This window comes from Mus musculus, chromosome 5 (assembly GCF_000001635.26).
Source record: "Mus musculus strain C57BL/6J chromosome 5, GRCm38.p6 C57BL/6J".
NCBI classification, from domain to species: domain Eukaryota; kingdom Metazoa; phylum Chordata; class Mammalia; order Rodentia; family Muridae; genus Mus; species Mus musculus.
The window spans coordinates 94,648,175-94,668,773 of record NC_000071.6 but is presented as its reverse complement, the minus strand read 5'-3'; the positions used below and the strand labels follow the sequence as shown (position 1 = coordinate 94,668,773).

General features: G+C 39.8%; 1 pseudogene; it reads right to left on the bottom strand.

The window, feature by feature from the left end:
* Positions 1–20,358, bottom strand: part of Gm6205 — a 37,145-nt pseudogene extending 16,787 nt beyond the window's left edge.
* Positions 20,359–20,599: the final 241 nt, after the last annotated feature.

Genomic DNA, 20,599 nt, shown 5'->3' with positions numbered 1-20,599 from the left:
AAGATCTGTATGATAAGAACTTCAAGTCTCTGAAGAAAGAAATTAAAGAAGATCTCAGAAGATGGAAAGATCTCCCATGCTCATGGATTGGCAGGATCAACATTGTAAAAATGGCTATCTTGCCAAAAGCAATCTACAGATTCAATGCAATCCCCATCAAAATTCCAACTCAATTCTTCAATGAATTAGAAAGAGCAATCTGCAAATTCGTCTGGAATAACAGAAAAGCTAGGATAGCAAAAACTCTTCTCAAGGACTTAAGAACCCTGGTGGAATCACCATGCCTGACCTAAACCTTTACTACAAAGCAATTGTGATAAAAACTGCATGGTACTGGTATAATGACAGACAAGTAGACCAATGGAATAGAATTGAAGACCCAGAAATGAACCCACACACCTATGGTCACTTGATCTTCGACAAGGGAGCTAAAACCATCCAGTGGAAGAAAGACAGCATTTTCAACAAATGGTGCTGGCACAACTGTTTGTTAACATGTAGAAGAATGTGAATCAATCCATTGCTATCTCCTTGTACTAAGGTCAAATCTAAGTGGATCAAAGAACTTCACATAAAACCAGAGACACTGAAACTTATAGAGGAGAAAGTGGGGAAAAGCCTTGAAGATATGGGCATAGGGGAAAAATTCCTGAATAGAACAGCAATGGCTTGTGCTGAAAGATCGAGAATTGACAAATGGGTCCTCATGAAACTGCAAAGCTTCTGTAAGGCAAAAGACACAATCAATAATACAAAAAGGCCACCAACAGACTGGGAAAGGATCTTTACCCATCCTAAATCAGATAATGGACTAATATCCTATATATATAAAGAACTCAAGAAAGTGGACTCCAGAAAATCAAATAACCCCATTAAAAAATGGGGCTCAGAGCTAAAAAAAAAATTCTCACCTGAGGAATAACGAATGGCTGAGAAGCACCTGAAAAAAATGCTCAGCATTCTTAATCATCAGAGAAATGCAAATCAAAATAACCCTGAGATTCCATCTCACACCTGTCAGAATGGCTAAGATAAAAAATTTAGGTAACAGCAGATGGTGGCGAGGATTTGGAGAAAGAGGAACTCTTCTCCATTGTTGGTGGGATTGTAAGCTTGTACAACCACTCTAGAAATCAGTCTGGCGGTTCCTCAGAAAATTGAACACAGTACTACTGGAGGATCCTGCAATACCTCTCTGGACATATATCCAGAAGATGTTCCAACCGGTAAGAAGGACACATGCTCCACTATGTTCATAGCAGCCTTATTTATAATAGCCAGAAGCTGGAAAGAACCCAGATGCCCCTCAACAGAGGAATGGATACAAAAAAATATGGTACATTTACACAATGGAGTACTACTCAGCTATTAAAAAGAATGAATTTATGAAATTCCTAGGCAAATGGATGGACCTGGAGGGCATCATCCTGAGTGAGGTAACACAATCACAAAAGAACTCAAATGATATGTACTCACTGATAAGTGGCTATTAGCCCAGAAACTTAGCATACCTGAGATATAAGATACAATTTACAAAACATATGAAACCGAAGAAGAACGAAGACCAAAGTGTGGACACTTTGCCCGTTCTTAGAATTGGAAACAATCACCCATGGAAGGAGTTACAGAGACAAAGTTTGGAGCTGAGAGAAAAGGATGGACCATCTAGAGACTGCCATATCCAGGGATCCATCCCATAATTAGCCTACAAATGATGACATCATTTCATACACTAGCAAGCGTTGGCTGAAAGGACCCTGATATAGCTGTATCCTGTGAGACTAGACCGGGGCCTAGCAAACACATAAGTGGATGCTTATAGTCAGCTATTGGATGGATCACTGGGCCCCAAATGGAGGAGCTAGAGGAAGTATCCAAGGAGCTAAAGAGATCTTTAACCCTGTAGGTGCAACAACATTATGAACTAACCAGTACCCTGGAGCTCTTGACTCTAGCTGCATATGTATCAAAAGATGGCCTAGTTGGTCATCACTGGATAGAGAGGCCCTTTGGACACGCAAACTTTATATGTGCCAGTACAGGGGAATGCCAGGGCCATAAAATGGGAATGGGTGGGTAGGGAAGTGTTGTGGGGGAAGGGTATGGGGGACTTTTGGGATAGCATTCTAAATGTAATTGAGAAAAATACGTAATAATAAAAAATATTTTTTGTTAAAAAAAGGAGTTCTCTCATGTCTCCTGGAACCCTGGCTCCTGTCCAAGTTACCAACCTGTGGAGAGCCGTGAGCAATTGCCATTACAAGATGGCGCTGGCTTACTCAGTGCCTAACTAGTAAACAAGCAATTTGCGCAGGTGCTGGAGTAAATTTGTGCCAAGTCACTGCCCATCTCGGGGCATAGCAGTGGGGTGATGAGTGAGCAGCTAATCAGGAGCTGACACGTCACACGGAGGGGTATTTAAGCAGCTACTTTTTCCGGGTTCAGGGTCTTCCTGAGAAGTAAGCAATAAAGCTTTGCTGTAGAATGATCTTTTTGTCCGAGTGTGTTTTGCTGGTGAAACGTTACAAGGACAAAGTGGCGCTAATAACCCGGGAATATATCATCACCAGGCGCTGAAAGGAGACCCCCCGTTTCACGGGGCAGATTCAGAACTACGGGACAATACAGCTCTGCAAGGTATGGGCTTGAACTTTCTCCAGTGTTAGAAGCCTTTCTGTTCCTTTTTACAGGGCTCGTTCTTTTCTTTAGCTTGTGTATAGTTTCCACAGGAGGAATTGCTAACTAGTGTTCAGCCGAGGTCAGGCCAGGTTAGAAAAAAGGCAAGAAGATAGCATGGGAGCCTCCCACTCTGTGGTGACCACCTTACGGTTGGTTGGTCCTGAGGCAGAGTGGCTTGAAAGTCTCCACCAAGACATTAGAAGGCTTTGTAAAAGAGATAGATCGCATAGCACCGAGGTTTGCGTGCTCAAGGTCCTTAACTATCTCCTCTTGGGAGAAACTCAGGTGAGATTTAGTTGGGGAGCAGGAGAACAGCAAACTTAAAGCAGGAAACAATCATGCCGTTGTGGAAGCTGATAAGACTGTGCTTAAAGGATGAGGAATGTCAACAAGTAGTTAAGGCAGGGCAGAAAATTCTGGATGAAATTCAAGAAAGCCTATCAGAGGCAGAGTGGGGAGAGAGAGTAGGAGCTAAAAGGGAGTCATGGTGCACCAATCAAGCATACAGGCCTTTCCATGGGTCTTGAACCTGAGGAAAAGATAATGTTGATACAGAATGCCCGGAGAGAGTTTAGAAGAGGAGAAAACAGAAAAACAAAAGATAATAGAAAATATAAAGATACAAAAGATAATATAAATTATAAAGATACAAAGGATAATACAAATTAGGTCAATTTACCCTCCTCTCGAGGACTTTGACTAAAGAGGCAGCCTTCATTAAAGGCTTAAAGATAGTTCTCAGGGTCACTGTGCCTCCTCTCATTCACTGGCAGTATTCCCAGAAGAAGGAGATAAGGAAGTAGAGTCTGAACATGAGAGAGAGAAAATAAGTTTTAGAAAAGCAGTTATCCCCTGTTTGGGATCTTTTAGCAAAAAAGAGAAAAAATGAAAATAAGCTGTTTCAGAGCTCTCCTGGGAACAGAAGAAAAATGTGAGACGTCCTACTTTCTCTCTGGCTCCTATGGAGATATTCTTAGCTCTTGTTAGGATATCTGTGCCCCTTTGAGACACCAAGTTCTATTCCCTGTCTGTCTATTGTTTGTTTCTGGTGCACCAAAACAAATTGTCCATATGTCTGTCAATTCATGTTTGTTTTTGTTATGTTGTTTGAATGATTATTGTTCTGTGTTTCATGTTGAAAAAATATAAATGGTTAAAACTTTATCTGCTGGCTCTCCATCCTTTACCTTGTTTAAAAAGCAGTCTCAATTTCCACAGCACAAGCTGATAAGTTTGCTACACTGTGGCTGGGAGCCAAGTACAGCTGAAAAAGCCTTGCTGAGGGCCTATTGCAAACGGAGCTCTTAAAGGGGCAGACAGCCTTTCGCTTGTAACGGAAAGTTGGCTTGGGGTTCGGAACTCAGGGTTAGAGTCTTTCTAGACAACATGAATGAACACAAGAGGGCAGGTCTTTAGGGATACTTCAATATGGGGATAGTCTTTGGGCCAGGACTCTGGCAGAGTGTTCAGATTGAGAAAAGTTTGCATTTGGGTTGAGGCAGAGCTCAGAGGGGTGCAGCCTCAGCTTGGCTTGTGTGATACTTCTTAGTGCCTTATTACAGACCTAGCCAGATGTTGTTCTAAATAAAATTTAAATTCAAAGTTTATAAAAGGTCAATTACACTGTGAAATTTATCCATACATTGCGATTTGACTTGCCTACTTTATATAAAGTTATAGTGTACAGAGTTTGCTTACATGTATAAGTGTCTTTTCCTTGTTCCAAACAGCCATTAATTTGGTTATTGCAGAATATTGATGTTTGATTTATTGCATACCATTATATAAGGTAAAATTGATAATCATCATCCTAAGATAAGTTAAAAATTTATAAATTCATGCATGCATGCATCCCATTTATTGTGTTTAAAAATAGCCTTTATATGAGAAGAAAAAAGTACATGTGAATTAAATCACATGATTATTCTTTTGAGTTTCCTCTTGTTTCAGCACAGATAATTAAATTGTGTGCTGAAGGTGGTGTTTAAAAATATTGAACAATCAAACTTTAAGTTGTATATTAATAGTTAATATTATACCTAAGAGCTTACAATTGCTTATGCAACTTATAAGAAAAAATACTGTTTCTTTAAGAAAATTGTTTTTGGACAGTTAAGAACTTGCCCTGGGTTGCCTGGAAATGACCCCCCAGGATTTGCTTTTGTGTTATAGAGGTTTACACAAAGCTTTAACTAATAAAGATTACAGATAGCTCTTGAGAAGATACAAACTCAGGATTCTTATATTTATTTGGGTTTTAGAAGATAGTTATTTACAGAGACAACTTAAATATTTTCTCTAATTTCTGATTAATAAATAAATAAATTATACACAAGTGACTATAATGACTTTTCAAGCATTCTAGTTACAATCTCTCTTCAAGAGAAACAATTGAAAGGTAATTAGTCACTGTTCATGTTGTATTAAAACTGACTAACAGTTCAGTATCTAAAATTTTGATGAAAATACAAGATTGTATTTTGATGCGTGAGCACCCCTTTTATATTCAACATGTTAGAGCACATACATCATTACCTGGCTCCTATTCAAGAGAAAAATTCCTAAGCTGAAGTTAGCCACTGGCAAGAAAGACTAAACAGATAAGTCCTAGCTGTTTATTTTGTAAATCTAAATAGTATATATGACTGGGCTGAAAAGCCACCCTAGAAACAAATGTTCTGTTCTTGTTAGTCAAAAGATACATGACCTACACCTGGAATCATGGTGACCAACTCCCACAGGCTATATCCTGGGGAGGACTTGGAATGTATATGAAGGCCTCTATCTCAAACTGGTCATTAGATAACTAGGAGAATTAAAACTTCTTTAAAAACAAAAACATAAAGGGGGGATAAAGGCTATGATGCCAAAGATGGCTCTATGCCTTATAATATTTACTCTTAATTTCTTAAAACTGGATAATGCTGGGAGACCACCACCTGAAAGGCATGGACAATGGCCTCAACCGCCCAATGAAATGGTCAAGTAGAAGAATGTCCTTGATAATAAATGGTACGGCCCGGATCCTATCTTAATCAGATCCTGGGGAGCTATTTGTGTTTTTTCCACAGGGTGAAGAAAATCCACTTTGGGTTCTGATGCGACTGACAAGGACCGTGAAAGATCAAGACGAATCCCAAGATGATCCTGTTATTCTTACTCCTGATGATTGAGACCAGGATAAGTATACCTTTGTGGGCCATAGTAAGATCATGGCCAGTACATTTACCGGTACATTCCAATTCTTCTACCTTGCCTTTGTTTTTGGCAACTGAATATTTTTAAAGAAAAAGATTATCTTAATTGGGCAGATTTCATTAGCCAAAATAAAGTGAGCTCTGGGGTGTTATTTAATGCTTTAACACAAGTTGCTCAAGGAGCAGTCAGGCTCAAGTGATGTTGGAAGTACTGTAACTTCACCTATAAACATCACCATGATTATAATAAAGAGAAATGTGACTATTCCCAAAAAGATCACGATGGCCTGTTGACAATACTACTGCTATACGCAGCATGCCTTGGTGTCATCCGGACCTTGCATTTCCTATAGTTTTTTCACCTTGTCAATCAAAAGCTTTTTCCTCAGAAAGAAATAACATATTGTTTTGTTTTGTCATCTCCATTGGATTTTGCTGTAATAACTGGTAAAGGAGATGCTACAGGAAAAGAAAATATTTGGCCATATTACCAATGGATTCTAAGTAATGAGACAGGTGTTGGTGCCCAGTTGAAAGAAGGGCTGATGATTTTGAATCAGCGCCTCGATCTGGTTGAGGAACAAATAAGTGTTCTATACCAGTTGGCCCAGTTGGGCTGTGAAAGAAAAGTGGGTGCTCTGTGCATTACCACTGCTCTATATGATAAATTTACTCATGCATCTAATCTGTCTAGGCAGCTTTCTTTGTATCTTGCAGGAAATTGGTCTGAAAGATTCGATGAGACCCTTGAGGCCCTGAGAGCGGCTGTTCTCAGGATCAACTCGACACGAGAGGACCTGTCATTGACAGAGGGTCTCTCCTCCTGGATTTCATCTGCATTTTCTTTTTTTTCCCATTTTTTATTCGGTATTTAGCTCATTTACATTTCCAATGCTATACCAAAAGTCCCCCATACCCACCCACCCCCACTCCCCTACCCACCCACTCCCCGTTTTTGGCCCTGGCGTTCCCCTGTACTGGGGCATGAAAAGTTTGCGTGTCCAATGGGCCTCTCTTTCCAGTGATGGCCGACTAGGCCATCTTTTGATACATATGCAGCTAGAGTCAAGAGCTCCGGGGTACTGGTTAGTTCATAATGTTGTTCCACCTATAGGGTTGCAGATCCCTTTAGCTCCTTGGCTACTTTCTCTAGCTCCTCCATTGGGAGCCCTGTGATCCATCCATTAGCTGACTGTGAGCATCCACTTCTGTGTTTGCTAGGCCCCGGCATAGTCTCACAAGAGACAGCTACATCTGGGTCTTTTCGATAAAATCTTGCTAGTGTATGCAATGGTGTCAGTGTTTGGATGCTGATTATGGGGTGGATCCCTGGATATGGCTCATCTGCATTTTCTTATTTTAAGGAATGGGTGGGGCTACTTTTGTTTGCTGCTGTTATCTGCTGTGGACTTGTGTTTATGCTCTGGTTGGTTTGCAAGCTCAGAACCCAACAAAACCGTGACAAGGTTGTTATTGCTCAAGCACTTCCTGCCATTGAACAAGGGGCCTCCCTTGAAATTTGGCTATCCATGCTTAAGACTTAATTGGTATCTGAGTTCTCTGCTCTTGTGCTCTTCAGTTCTGCAGAAAATGAGAGAGACTCAACAATTAAAGCTCGCCCAGGGCCATACTCAGCTCTTGCTCCCCTAGAGGCTAGACTCATTGCACAGGAAAGAGTGAGTAGGTCTTTAACTCTTCTGGATTGTTGGGCTAAGCACTGCATAGGAGTCGCTCAGAGGTTTGGGCAGTCTGAGAAGACAAGTCGATTTGCATGAGGGTTGAGTGTCCAAGTGTCCCTCCCCTAGGAAAAAGGGCACGGGAGCACATCAGTGTTTCTCTGGGTAAAAACCTGTGAGCCTAAGAGCCAATCCTGTACATGGCTCCTATTTCTGCACACTAGGGATTCGACTTCTATCTTCATCCATTAAAGAGTGGCTTGCATTTTAATAAAATAAAAAGGGGGAGATGTGGAGAGCCATGAGCAATCGCCATTACAAGATGGCGCTGGCTTCCTCAGTGCCTAACTAGTAAACAAGCAATGTGTGCAGGTGCTGGAGTAAATTTGTGCCAAGTCACTGCTCATCTTTGGGCGTAGCAGTGGGGTGATGAATGAGCAGCTAATCAGGAGCTGACACGTCTAACAGAGGGGTATTTAAGCAGCTCCTTTTTCCAGGTTCGGGGTCTTCCTGAGAAGTAAGCAATAAAGCTTTGCTATAGAAGGATCTGTTTGTCCGAGTGTGTTTTGCTGGCGAAACGTTACAAGGACACCAACCCCCTCAGCCCCCACAAGAGAAGTGTGTGGCTAGCAGTCACGTAGGCAATGCTCCAAGCTTCTGACCTTCAGGCTAAACTCCTCCCCAGTTACCTATCAACAGAAAAGATAGCAGCATACTTTAAAAGGGGCTGTTGGGCCCCTCCTTGCTCTCTCACTCCTCTCTCCTCTCTCTTTGTCTTCTATCTTCTCTCCTCTTTCTCCCTGTCATTCTCTAGCCTTTCTTGTCTCTCTCTCTCTCCTTTCCCCCTTCTTTCCTCTTGGCCATGGCCAGTCTCTGTCTTTTCTACCTTCTCTCTCTCCCCCTGTCTTTCTATAATAAAGCTCTAAAACCATAGACAGTCTCTGCTCATCAAGGCCCACTGAATTTGGAGGATGATGAGATAGGTTTTCTCCTAATAAGCCATTTCTGATCTCCCAATTGAAGGCCTTCCTGTGCTCCATCCAAAGTCCTCTGTGCTCACTCTTGCCTGTGTGGGAACCTCTCTTTCCTTTGCCCTCTCTCCCATAACCCCGGGGCTACAGGGTATAAACCTAGGGCCCCTTTTGGTTTCAGGGCTGCCCCTTGTCCACCCCCTGTCAAATGGGTCAGAGGCTTGGATGCCCACCCGGGCTGAGTGGAAAGTGTCTGGCAACCTTCCCACTTCAGCCTGGTCAGAGCATAGGTGGAACTCTGGCTGGACATGGGCTATATATAGTCCCTCCCCCTTCTTTCTCAGGCCCCTTGTTAGTTCCCACAGTTCTGTACATTTTCAGAGAAATACTTGGAAATTAGTTACAGTTCTTTATGAAGTTACATTTGCAGGGGGTAAAATTGGACAGGAACTGGATTTTGAACAAGTGTTAGTACATGTGTTTAAGCTCCTAATCTTTTATTCCTTCAACAAGAACAACTATGTACAGCCCTTCATGAAGAATGTTACTTTTATGTCTATCATTCAGGAATAGTAAATGATTCTATTTAAAAAATTCGAGTAGGGATAGTCAAAAGGAAAAGAAAAAGGACAGAATCAGGGATGGTTTGCATCCTGATATTCCACTTTCCCATGGCTTACAATATTAAATTCTAAACTGCTTGAACCATTAATTATAATCTTGTTGCTTTTAACTTTTGTACCTTTTATCTTAGGCAGATTGGTTGCCTTCACACAGGATCACTTTAGCAAGCTCAGCTATTTCACCATGGCACTTATTCATTGCTATAAAGAAATGCAATGAGTGCATATTCATATACCCTTTGTAGCCTTGGTCTGAATGGGAAAGAGTGTGTGACAGAAGGCCTGTAGCCAGAGACAGGTATGAGAGTTCTTATGCTTCTATCAATCTAAGAGAGTAATACATCAATGCTACATTTGTCCTCCATCATTGGTAAGAAGGAGCAATATAGGCACCAACATAAGATAGGCATAGTCACTTAGCTACTATACCCCCATATGGGAATACAAAAAAACAAAACAAAACAAAACAAAAAAAAAACCCAAAAAACAAAAACAAAAATAAAATCAAAAATAAAAACAAAAACAAAAAACAAGTAAATCTTGTGCCCCTGTCCAGCTACTGCTCATGTTTATAAAATAAAAATGTGGGGATTATAATCTTCACCCAGCCTTGAGCAGGTAAACAGACACTGAGTGCTTGCTACAATGGGTTTTACGACCTAGGTATTCCATAGGATATTGGCAAACAGAACCCAAGTAGACATCAAAAACACAATCCACAATGATCAGGTAGACTTCATACCTGAGAAGCAGGGATGGTTTAAAGTACAAAAAGCCATCAATATAATCTACCATATAAACATACCAACGAAAAATTACATGCTACTGAGTAAGACTTTGAAAAAATCCAATGTATTATGTTGAAAATCTTTGAGAGATCAGGGATAAAAGGCACATAGCTAAATACAATAAAGTCAATATACATCAAGTCAAAATCAAAGATCAAATTAAAAGGAGAGAAACTTAAAGCAATTCCACTAAAATCAGGGACAAGGCTGTCCATCTTCTCCCTGTCTCTTTATTGCAGTACTGGAAGGCCCAGCTAGAGCAACAAGACATCTAAAAGAGGTCAATAGAATACAAATTGGAAAAAAGGAAGCCAAATTATTGTTATTTACAGGTGATATGATAGCATATGTATATGAGCCCAAATATTTTAAGAGAGAAATCTAATAGCTGATTAACTCCTTTAGCAAAGTGGCTGGATAGAAAATTAAGTAAAAAAAAATCAGTATCTTGGCTCTATACAAATGATAAATTGGCTGAAAAGGGAATTAGACAAACAATGTCCTTCACAATAATCACAAATAATATATCTTTTTGTAACCAAGCAAGTAAAAGACCTGTATGACAAGAACTTCAAGTCTTTGGAGAAAGAAAATGAGGAATATATCAGAACATGGGAAGATCTCTCATGCTCATGGATTGGTATCAATGTCTAAGGCATAGGTGTGAAGGGTAGAGTTGCATTAATAAGTACACAAGGGATGCATAGCAACAGTGTGACAATGCATAGTTTGTTGAGTGCTCAATAATCGTTTCTAGGTACTCAGAATAAAGGTTGCCTACAGATTCTAATTCTCAACAGCTTCCATATCTCAAGCCATAACTTATCTAGTTTCAAGGTGATACAAACCTCCTTGCTGAGTGAGAATTCTGTCAGCAGCCCACATAATTTAAGTGATGCTTAGTTTAATTAAAAGCAAAGTACATTTCTAATGAAAAAAATGGCGAAGAAAGCCACTTCCTCAGGCATACACCTAAATTGGCTTAACATCAGTGTTCTCTGCTGAGAAAGTACATCTTGTCCATGTCTCAGTACCCTGAGATTTACAGAAATCCTTATGTCACCTCACAGATAGCAGGCTGGGAGTCATGTAACTTTTCTACAGATCAGAAGGATTAACATAGTGAAAATGGACAACTTTTCAAATGAAATCTATAGATTCAATGAAATTCCCGTCCAAAAACTCCAACATAATTATTTACCTTGAAAGAGCAATTCTCAATTTCATATGAATAAATGAAAAACCTAGGATAGTTACAAACAATTCTCAACAATAAAATAATTTCTAGAGTTATCACCATCTCTTATTTCAAGTGGTATTACAGAGCAATGGTAATATAAACTGCATAGTGGTATTGAGACAGACAGGTTGATCAATAGAATTGAATTGATTATCCACACATCAATGTACACTTGATTTTTAACAAAGCCAAAAACAGACAATGAAAAAATGATCTTCAACAAATGGTGCTTTTCTAACTTGATATCTGTATGTAAAAGAATGTAAATAAATCCATATTCATCATCCTGCAAAGTACTCAAGATCCACGTGGTTCAAAGATTCAGTATCTTGTTTCCCTGAATCCCAGGATGCTCCACTTGATCCTACATGGGTCATGTTGTATATACATGGAGACCTATTAAAATTACACCCAACTTCTTAAAAGAGACTTTATATCCAGAAGGGCCTTAGCAAATATCTTACAGCAGAGACTGCAGATGGAAGATGCAGACAACTATACCCAGGTAAAATTTTACATCACCATAGATGTCATAAACCAGACTTTCCATGAGAAAATAAAATTTAAACAATATTTATCTTGAAATACAGCCCTATAGAAGATACTAAAAGGAAAATGCTAATCCAATCAGGTGAAGCAAACACAAAATATATACATGAAATAATATAATCGCACACCAGAAAAAACAAAAGCAGGGGAACACACACACACATATCCATCACCAACATCAGAAGAGGAATTACTAATCATTAGTCATCAATATCTCTTAACATCATTGGACTCAATTTTCAAGTAAAAAGACACAGACTAACTAATGGAATGGATGTGAAAAGAAGATCCAGCATTCCACGTCATACAAGAAACAGACCACCACAACAAAGATAGCCATTACCTTAGAGTAAAGGGATGGAAAAAGATTTTCCAAGCAAACAGACCAAGAAGCAAATTATTGTAGCCATCCTGGTAGTTTTAGAGACTTTCAGTGAAAATTATGGTAGGTCACTTCACACTCAATCATACCAAGAGGATGTTTCAGTTATCATTATCTATGCTCCAAATGAAAGGGCACATACCTTCATAAAACAAATATTATTAAAGTTTAAATAAAACCTAGAATAGCACACATTAATAGTGTGATACATCAATACACTGTTTTCACTAAAAGATAGGTCATTGAGGCAAACAGTAAACAGGGAAATAATGAAATGGAGATATGAATCAAATGGACCTAACAGATCTTCAGACCCTTTCACCCAAACACAAAGTGTAGTCTCCCCTCCCCCAGCCTGAAACCTGCTTGCTCTGGGGTGGAGCTTCCTGCTCATTCTTTCTGCCATGCCCACTGCTGGAACCTGCTGCCTTGCTGTTCTGAAGCCATCACGTGCTCACCCTGCTACTGGACTTCGAGATTATTTATCAAGTCCTCCCCCCCTTCCTTCATAACTGAGTGTTGCAACAGTAAAAATTGAGCTTTGATCAGAGTGACTTTTGACTTGGCTTCGTTCTTTCTTCTGCTCATCTAGTTCTTCTCTTTCAGCTCGAGTTGCCATCTCATTTGAAATGTTCATTGCTAGCTGTGGGCCAGCCTCAACAACAAAGGATATACCTTTCCTCAGAAACTCATGTAACCTTCTCCAAAATTGACCATGTAGCTGGTTACAAGGCAAACCTCAACAAATATAAGAAAGCTGAAATAAATCCCTATATCTTATCAGACCACTCTATTAAACCTGGACTCTAACAATAGAAACAACAGAAAGCAAACAGCCTCATGGGAACTGAACAACTGTCTACTCAGTGATCACTGGGTCAAGAAGAAATGAGTTAAAGTCTTTTGAAAAGTCAATAAAAATGAAGGCTGAACACACCCAAACTTATGGGACATGGGGAATGCAGTCCTCAGAGGTAAATTCATAACACTAATTACCATCATAAAGAATTGGATTTCTCATACCAGCATCTTAATACTACACCCGACAGCTCTAATAATAAGAGAAGCAAATACACCCACCATTTGTAAACAACAGGGCCGAAAACAATCAATTAGAAACAAATAGAGCAGTAAAAAGAATCAACCAAACAAGTTTTTTTTGTTGTTTTTTGTTTTTGTTTTTGTTTTTTTGTTTTGTTTTGTTTTGTTTTTATTTTTTTTGAGAAGATCAACAAGACAGGCAAATCTTTAGCCAAACTAACTAAAAGACAGAGAGACAGTACCCAAATTAACAAAATCAGAAATTAAAATGAAGACATGAAAAAAGACACCAAGAAAATCATTAGGTTTTACTTCAACAACGTGTACTCTACAAAATTAGAAAATCTAAATGAAATGGAGGATTTTCAAGACAAATGCAAATTACAAAAGTTAAAACTCAATGTCCAGTTAACTGTTTATTCCTATAACCCCTAGAGAAATAGTAGTAGTCAGTAAAAACAGCCCATCTCCAAAAAAAAAAAAAAAAATGCTCAGGGCCAGACAGTTTTATTGCAGAACTTTACTCTACTTTGAAAGAAGAGCTTATGCCAATAATCCTCAAATTATTCCACAAAATAGAAACAAAAGGAACATTGACAACTCATTCTGAGGCCAGGGTCTCCCTGATACCTAAATTATTCAAAGTCTCAACAGAAAATAAGAACTTCAGGCTAACATCCCTTATGAATATTTACGCAAAAATATTGGAAACTGAATCCAAGACTATGTCAAAGACACAACCCACCTTAATCAACTAGGCTTCATCCCAGGGATGCAAGGACAGTTCAATTTATGGAAAATCCATCAATGTATTCCACCATAAAAACAAACTTAAAGAAAAAAAAATCACATGATCACCTCACTCGATTCTGAGAAAGCATTTGACAAAACCTAACAGCCTATTATGTTAAAATTTTGGAGTTATCAGGATACAAGTTGGATATGTCAACATAATATAAGCAATATGTAACAAGGCAATACCCAACATCAAATTAAAAAGAGAATTTTAAAGCAATCTCTGTAAAACCAGGGACAAGACAAGTCTTCCCACTCTCTTCCTATCTACTCAACATATTACTTAAAATTCTAGCTAGAGTAAAAACTAAAGGATCTCAGGGGGATAAAAATTGGAAAGGAAGAATTCAAAGCATCACTAGTCGCAGATCATATGATATGAATAGATAAAAGATCCCCAATATTCTACCAGAGAATTCATACAGCTGATAAACACCTTCAAAAAAATGGATGGATTCAAAGCTCACTGTAAAAAATAACTCTTTTTATAGAAATGATAAACTGGCTTAGAACAAAATTAGGGAAACAGCACCCTTTACAATAGTTACAAATTATCTCGGTATAACTCTCCTCAAGCAAGTGTAAGACCTGAATGACAAGAACTTCAAGTTTTTGAAGAAAGAAACTTGAAAGAAATTGGAGAAAGAAATTGGGAACATATCACAACATGGAAAAAATCTCTCCCCTTCTGGATTGGTAGGATCAACCTAGTAAAATTGGTCATGATACCAAAAGCAATCTATAGATTTAATGCAATTCCTATCAAAATTCCAACACAATTATTTATAGACCATAAAAGAACAATTCTTATATTCGTATGAAAAAATACAGAAGTGGATGATCATAGTCATCTATTGGATGAAACACAGGGCCCCCAATGGAGAAGCTAGAGAAAGTACCCAAGGAGTTGAAGGGGTCTGTAACCATATAGCTGGAACAACAATATGAACTAACCAGTACCCCCAGAACTCATGTCTTTAACTGCAATAAGTAGCAGGAGATGGCCTAGTCGGCCATCATTGGGAAGAAAGGCCCCTTTGTCTTGCAAACTTTATATGCCCCAGTACAGGAGAATGGCAGGGCCAAGAAGTGGGAGTGGGTGGGTAGGGGAGCAGGGCAGGGTAAGGGTATAGGGGAATTTCTGGGTAGCATTTGAAATGTAAATGAAGAAAATATCTAATAAAAAATTGGAAAAAAAAGAAAAAATAAAAAAAAAGATATCTAAAACAATCCTGTACAAGAAAAGTTCTGGAGTGATCACCATCTCTGCTTTCAAGTGTTACTAGAGAGCAATAGTTGAACAATGTTATCAAATTGAAGACCCGGAAATAAACCAGTACAATTATGGGCATTGGTTTTTGACAAAGAAGGCAAAACCATATAAGAAAAAAAAAAAAGAAAAGAAAAGAAAAGAAAAGAGCTTCAACAAATGGTGCTGTTCTAACTGGATGTCTGTATGTAGAAGAATGCAAATAGATCCATATCTATCTCCCTACAGAGCACTCAAGTCCAAGTGAATCAAATATATCAACGTAGACATGCATGCACTAATTCTAATAGAAAAGTGGGGAATAGCCTTGAACCCATTAGTACAGGAGACAACTTCCTGAACAGATCCAACATCTCAGCCCCTAAGATCAACAATTAAATGGGACCTCATGCCAGGGAGGGTGGCACACGCAGAGGCAGGTGAATTTTTGAGTTCGAGGCCAGCCTGGTCTACAAAGTGAGTTCCAGGACAGCCAGGGCTATACAGAGAAACCCTGCCTCGAAGAACCAAAAAAAAAAAAAAGGGGGGGGGGGACCTCATGAATCTAAAAAGCTCCTGTAAGGGAAAGAACACTGTCAAAAGGACAAAATAGAAGCCTAGAGATTGGGCAAAGATCTCTACCACCCTTACACCTGAAAGAAAACTGATATGCAAAAAAAAAAAAAAATATAAAGAACTAAAAAACATAGACACCAACAAACCAAATAACCCAAATCTTAAAAATGGGCACATAGCTAAATAGAATTCTCAACAGAGAGATATTAATGATGGAGATGTATGTACAGAAATGTTCAACACCCTTAGTCATCAGGGAAATCCAAATCAAAATGACTATAGGATTTCATTTTATATCCTTTAGAAGGGCAACAGTTCATGCTGGCTATGATGTGCAGCAAGGGGAAAACTCTTCCTTTTCTGGTAGGAGTGCAAACTCATACAACCAGTCTGGAAATCAATTCAGAGATTTCTCAAATAATTGGAAATAATTTTCCCAGAACTGATTATACCACTCCTGGTCATACACACAAAAGATACTTGATCATACTTCAAGGACAGTGTTTTAACTATGTACATAGTTTTATTGGAAATAGCCAGAAACTTGAGACAAAGCAATGTCCCACAACTGAAAAATGGATAGTGATCATATGGTACATTTACACAACAGAATACTACTCAGCTATTAAAAACAATGATATCATGGAATTTGTAGGCAAAACTCAGACCAAAAAAGGACAAATGTGGCATGGACTCATAAGTATATATTAGCCATATAGTACAGGATAACCATGCTATCCACAGACCCAAAGAAACTAAGAAGGAAGACCCAGCAGAAGATGCTTGAATCTTACGAAGAACAGAAATTAAGAACACATCAGGAATAGATGGATGGAGGGAAATGTGTGAGAGAGAAAATCTGGACAGTAACCAGAGGGATTGCATGTGAGGAGGTTGAAGGCAGAGAGAAGTGGAATCTGTGACTGTGGAGAATCTCTGAGATGAGCTAGATAACTAGGACAATGGAAACTCCCTGGAATCTATGAGAGTGACCCTAACTATGACTTCTTGAAATAGGACATACAGAAAATGAACCAGTCACATGCTGTAACTAGGCAAGATTTCTGATGGAGACAACAATTCAGCCACAAACCCTTAACCCACAAATTTCCCTGCCTATAAATATGCATGAATAAGGAAGGAGCAGAAATTGAGGGAATGCATAACTAATGACTAAACCAGTGTGAGATTCATGCCAGGAGAGAGACACTACCCCTGATGTTATATTAAGGATATTGTGTTATACTGACCGACGGGAGCCTAGCATTCATGTCATCTGAGAGGCTTCACACAGCAGCTGATGGAGACAGATGCAGAGACCCAATGCAAAACATTAGGCAGATCTTGGAGAATCTGTGGAAGAAAGGGGTTGGGGGAAGGATTGAAGAATCGGATACCTCAAGTAAACAACAAAACTTACAGAATCAACCAACCAAGCCCGATAGGGGCTCAATGAGATTGAATTACCAACTGGAGTGCATCCACGGGATAGACCTAGGCTTCCTACACAGATGTAACAGATGTGCACCTTGGTCATTCCATGAGACCCCTAGTAGCAGGAACAGGGGCTGTCTAATTGTTGCCGCATTTGGATCTTTTTTCCCTAACTGGGCTGCCTTGTCTTGCCACAATTAAAAAAAAGAAGCACAAAGTCTACTGCAACTTGATATACCAAGGTATATTCATGGGAGACCTCCACTTCTCTGTGGAGAAATGAAGGGGAGAGGAGGTAAAGGAGGTGAGAGAGCATAACTGGCCAGACAGAGAGGAGAAGCTGCATTCTGGATGTAAAATAAATAAATTAATAAATTAATGGAAGTCATCCAGTCTCTCTTTCTTCCTATTGGGTTCCTTTGTAAGCCTTGATATGGGAGCCTTTGTCTTGCCTTGTTTTGTTCTCTCTGGCTGTCATCTCTTGGAAACCTGCTTTTTTTCTGAAGAGAAAACAAAAGGGGATTAGCTCTGGGGAGGGGAGATATGTGTTTACAGGGAGTTAGGAGGAGTAGAGGAAGGGGAAATATGAATGAGATGTATCGTATATATTTGAGAATATTTTTAACAAAATATCCATTCTCTTTTAAAATACAAAATCTCCTTTCAAAGTCCAAAGTCTCTCAAGTCTGAGCTCCTGTGAAAATCAAATGTAAATTAAATTCTGACTTTAAGAGGAGAAAACCAGGGCATAGTCACAATCAGATTAGAGCCAACCTAAATGGCAAGAGTATAAAGAACTCAATGTCCAATGCCTGGGTACTAATGAAAGACTCCGAGAGGAGCCCCTCGCTCAGGCCTCAGGACAATAGCGGACACCCAAGAACTCATGACAGACCGAGCTTGTTGCAAACCACATGAGGCTTTATTCGGGGAAAGCCAGAGCTCTGGGGACGACTCATATCCCACGCAGGGGTAGAGGAGTCGTCCTCGAGGGGAAAGAGTTCCCAGTTTTTATAGGCCCTCAGGGGGGAAAGGAAAAGGGGGAGATTAGGGGATTTCCAGATCTAAACAATGTCTATTCTCAAGAAATGGATATGGGAGGGCTACAAGGAAAGAGTCTAATGAAGGTGCAGCAATGGGCACACACCTGGTCAGAACATTGGCAGACACACAGGTTCAAGGAGTGGCCAGAGCATTGTGCACCTCTATTTTTCTAAATCAGTGAAGCTAGTTCTTCTAACACTGACATCTATCTTGCCAATTTCAGGGCTTCTGTGTCCTTTTACATTCTGCCAGGATCTTTCATTACCTTCTCTCTTCTGGGTTCCTTCAAAGGGCTTGGATCACTTCTCTGGTCTGCCCTGTACTGCACACAGAGCTTGTCTTCTAGGCTCAAGCTAGCTCCACCCCATACCTGCTGTCCTTGGTACTCATGCCAAGGTACTGCATCTCCAAATGCTGGGGGTCTGTCAACTGGGTAGCACTTTCACCCATAGCCTTTCCTAGACTCCAAGATTCCAGCAATGCTCTCCAATGCCAAGCCTCACCTGTTCTCCCCTTAGTAACTTCATAACCAGCACCACCTGGGTGATTCTTTCAATAACAAGTTCAGCTGCCAACCTTGGAATACAGCTTCTTTGTATTCTGAGAGAACACTCTCCAGATGACTTTACATCAATAATGCTGGTCTCTTAATTTATATCTGCTGATTCTTCAGCCCCAGCTGACCTATATTGATATTTCAGGAAAGAAAAGGTTTCGCTTTACTTGTTCTGGTGACTTGTTCATCAAGAGCTGATTCTTAAGCTAAAACCTGAACCATGAAGTCTTAACTCAAATGGCTCAGTAGTCTTGGCTTCCTTCTGAAGTATCACAAGCCATGCCTCCACCATCTGTACTGCTCTCGATGCTCTTACCTTCCAACCTCCTACAGAACGCCTGAGATCTCTTCACTTAATGGATTTTCTACCCAAATTTCCAAAATCCTTTCCCAATACTCCCTAAAACATGATCAGGTCTGTCAAAGTAACATCACACTCTGCCAGTACCAGGTAATGTCTTTGGGATTGTTTGCTGTGATGAACCTGGTCCACCAGCCTAGGGATAGAACTACCCACAATGGGCTGTGCACTTCCTCATTAATCACTAATTAAGAAAATGTTCTACAGGCTTGCCCATAGCGCAGTCTTATGGAGGCATATTCTCAATTCAGTTTCCCTACTCTCAGATGACTCTAGCCAGTGTAAAGTTGACACAAAACTGTCTACACACACACACACACACACACACACACACACACACACACACACACACTTACACACAAATTTCAACCCAACAGTTTTTTCTCTTATTAGTAACAGAGGAAAACCCCTCAAGATATTTTAAGGTATTATTCTTTACATTTTTCTCACCGATGAGAACTTCATTTTTTAATGAGTCTAAGTTCCATGAATGCTGACAAAAATAAGTGAAATAAAAGTTTAAAGGTAGATACTAGACATGTAGTGAGTTTCAGGAAGGCTTGCCAGTGTGCTTTGAGCATTCTCTGTCACCACACTCTTTTAAGAGTCCACAGAGCTTGGACTTTTTCCCATCACATAGGACATAGAGGTAGAAAGGTCTCTGCTGCTCAAACTCATCTAAGATACATATATATTTCTGAGGTAGCCTGGATTATAGGAGACCATGTTTCAGTTTAGCAAAACTAACCAAGCAATAAAACTAGCCAGAAACATTAAAATGAAACAGGAGATTCTTGAGTAACAGCCTGTAAGGTCAACCCCTGGGAGCTGAGGCTGGGTTTGGTCACACATGCCAATGACTCAAGTATTCAGGAGACAGGGACAGGAGGACTGCAGATTCCAACCAATCTGAGCTACATGACTAGTTCCAGGCCAGTCTGGGCAACATATCAAAATGCTGTCTCAAAAATTAAGAGTCACAAATTATCAAAGGAAAAGACACTTTGAGCTAAACTAAAACTGAATTTGGGTTTGAAACCAACCTCTAAACAGCAAATCTGGGGTCAGAAATTACAGTGCCCCATGCCACCCAATGTCCTCAGCATGGAATGGCAGGGTGGGCTGCAGAATGCAGGTGTTTAACTTACCTGTGGTGACAGTGTTCCTAGTTCAAGCAAGGACAGGCTGAAGTTTTAGGTTCTACAACTCTGAAAGTTTCCCTTACTCCTCTGGAGCAAAAAGCCACCTTCTTCCTTACTCCTCCTCTTTGCCACCCCAGATCCACCCACAAGCTACAATTTGATTCGATGGGAAGGGGTAAATCTCAGAGAGCCCCACCTCTAGTTAAAAAATCGCAGTAACCAAGGGCTGCTCAGTGAGGGGGAATTAATAAAAAAACAAAAAACAAAAAACAAAAACCCTGAGCTTCCTAATTGCT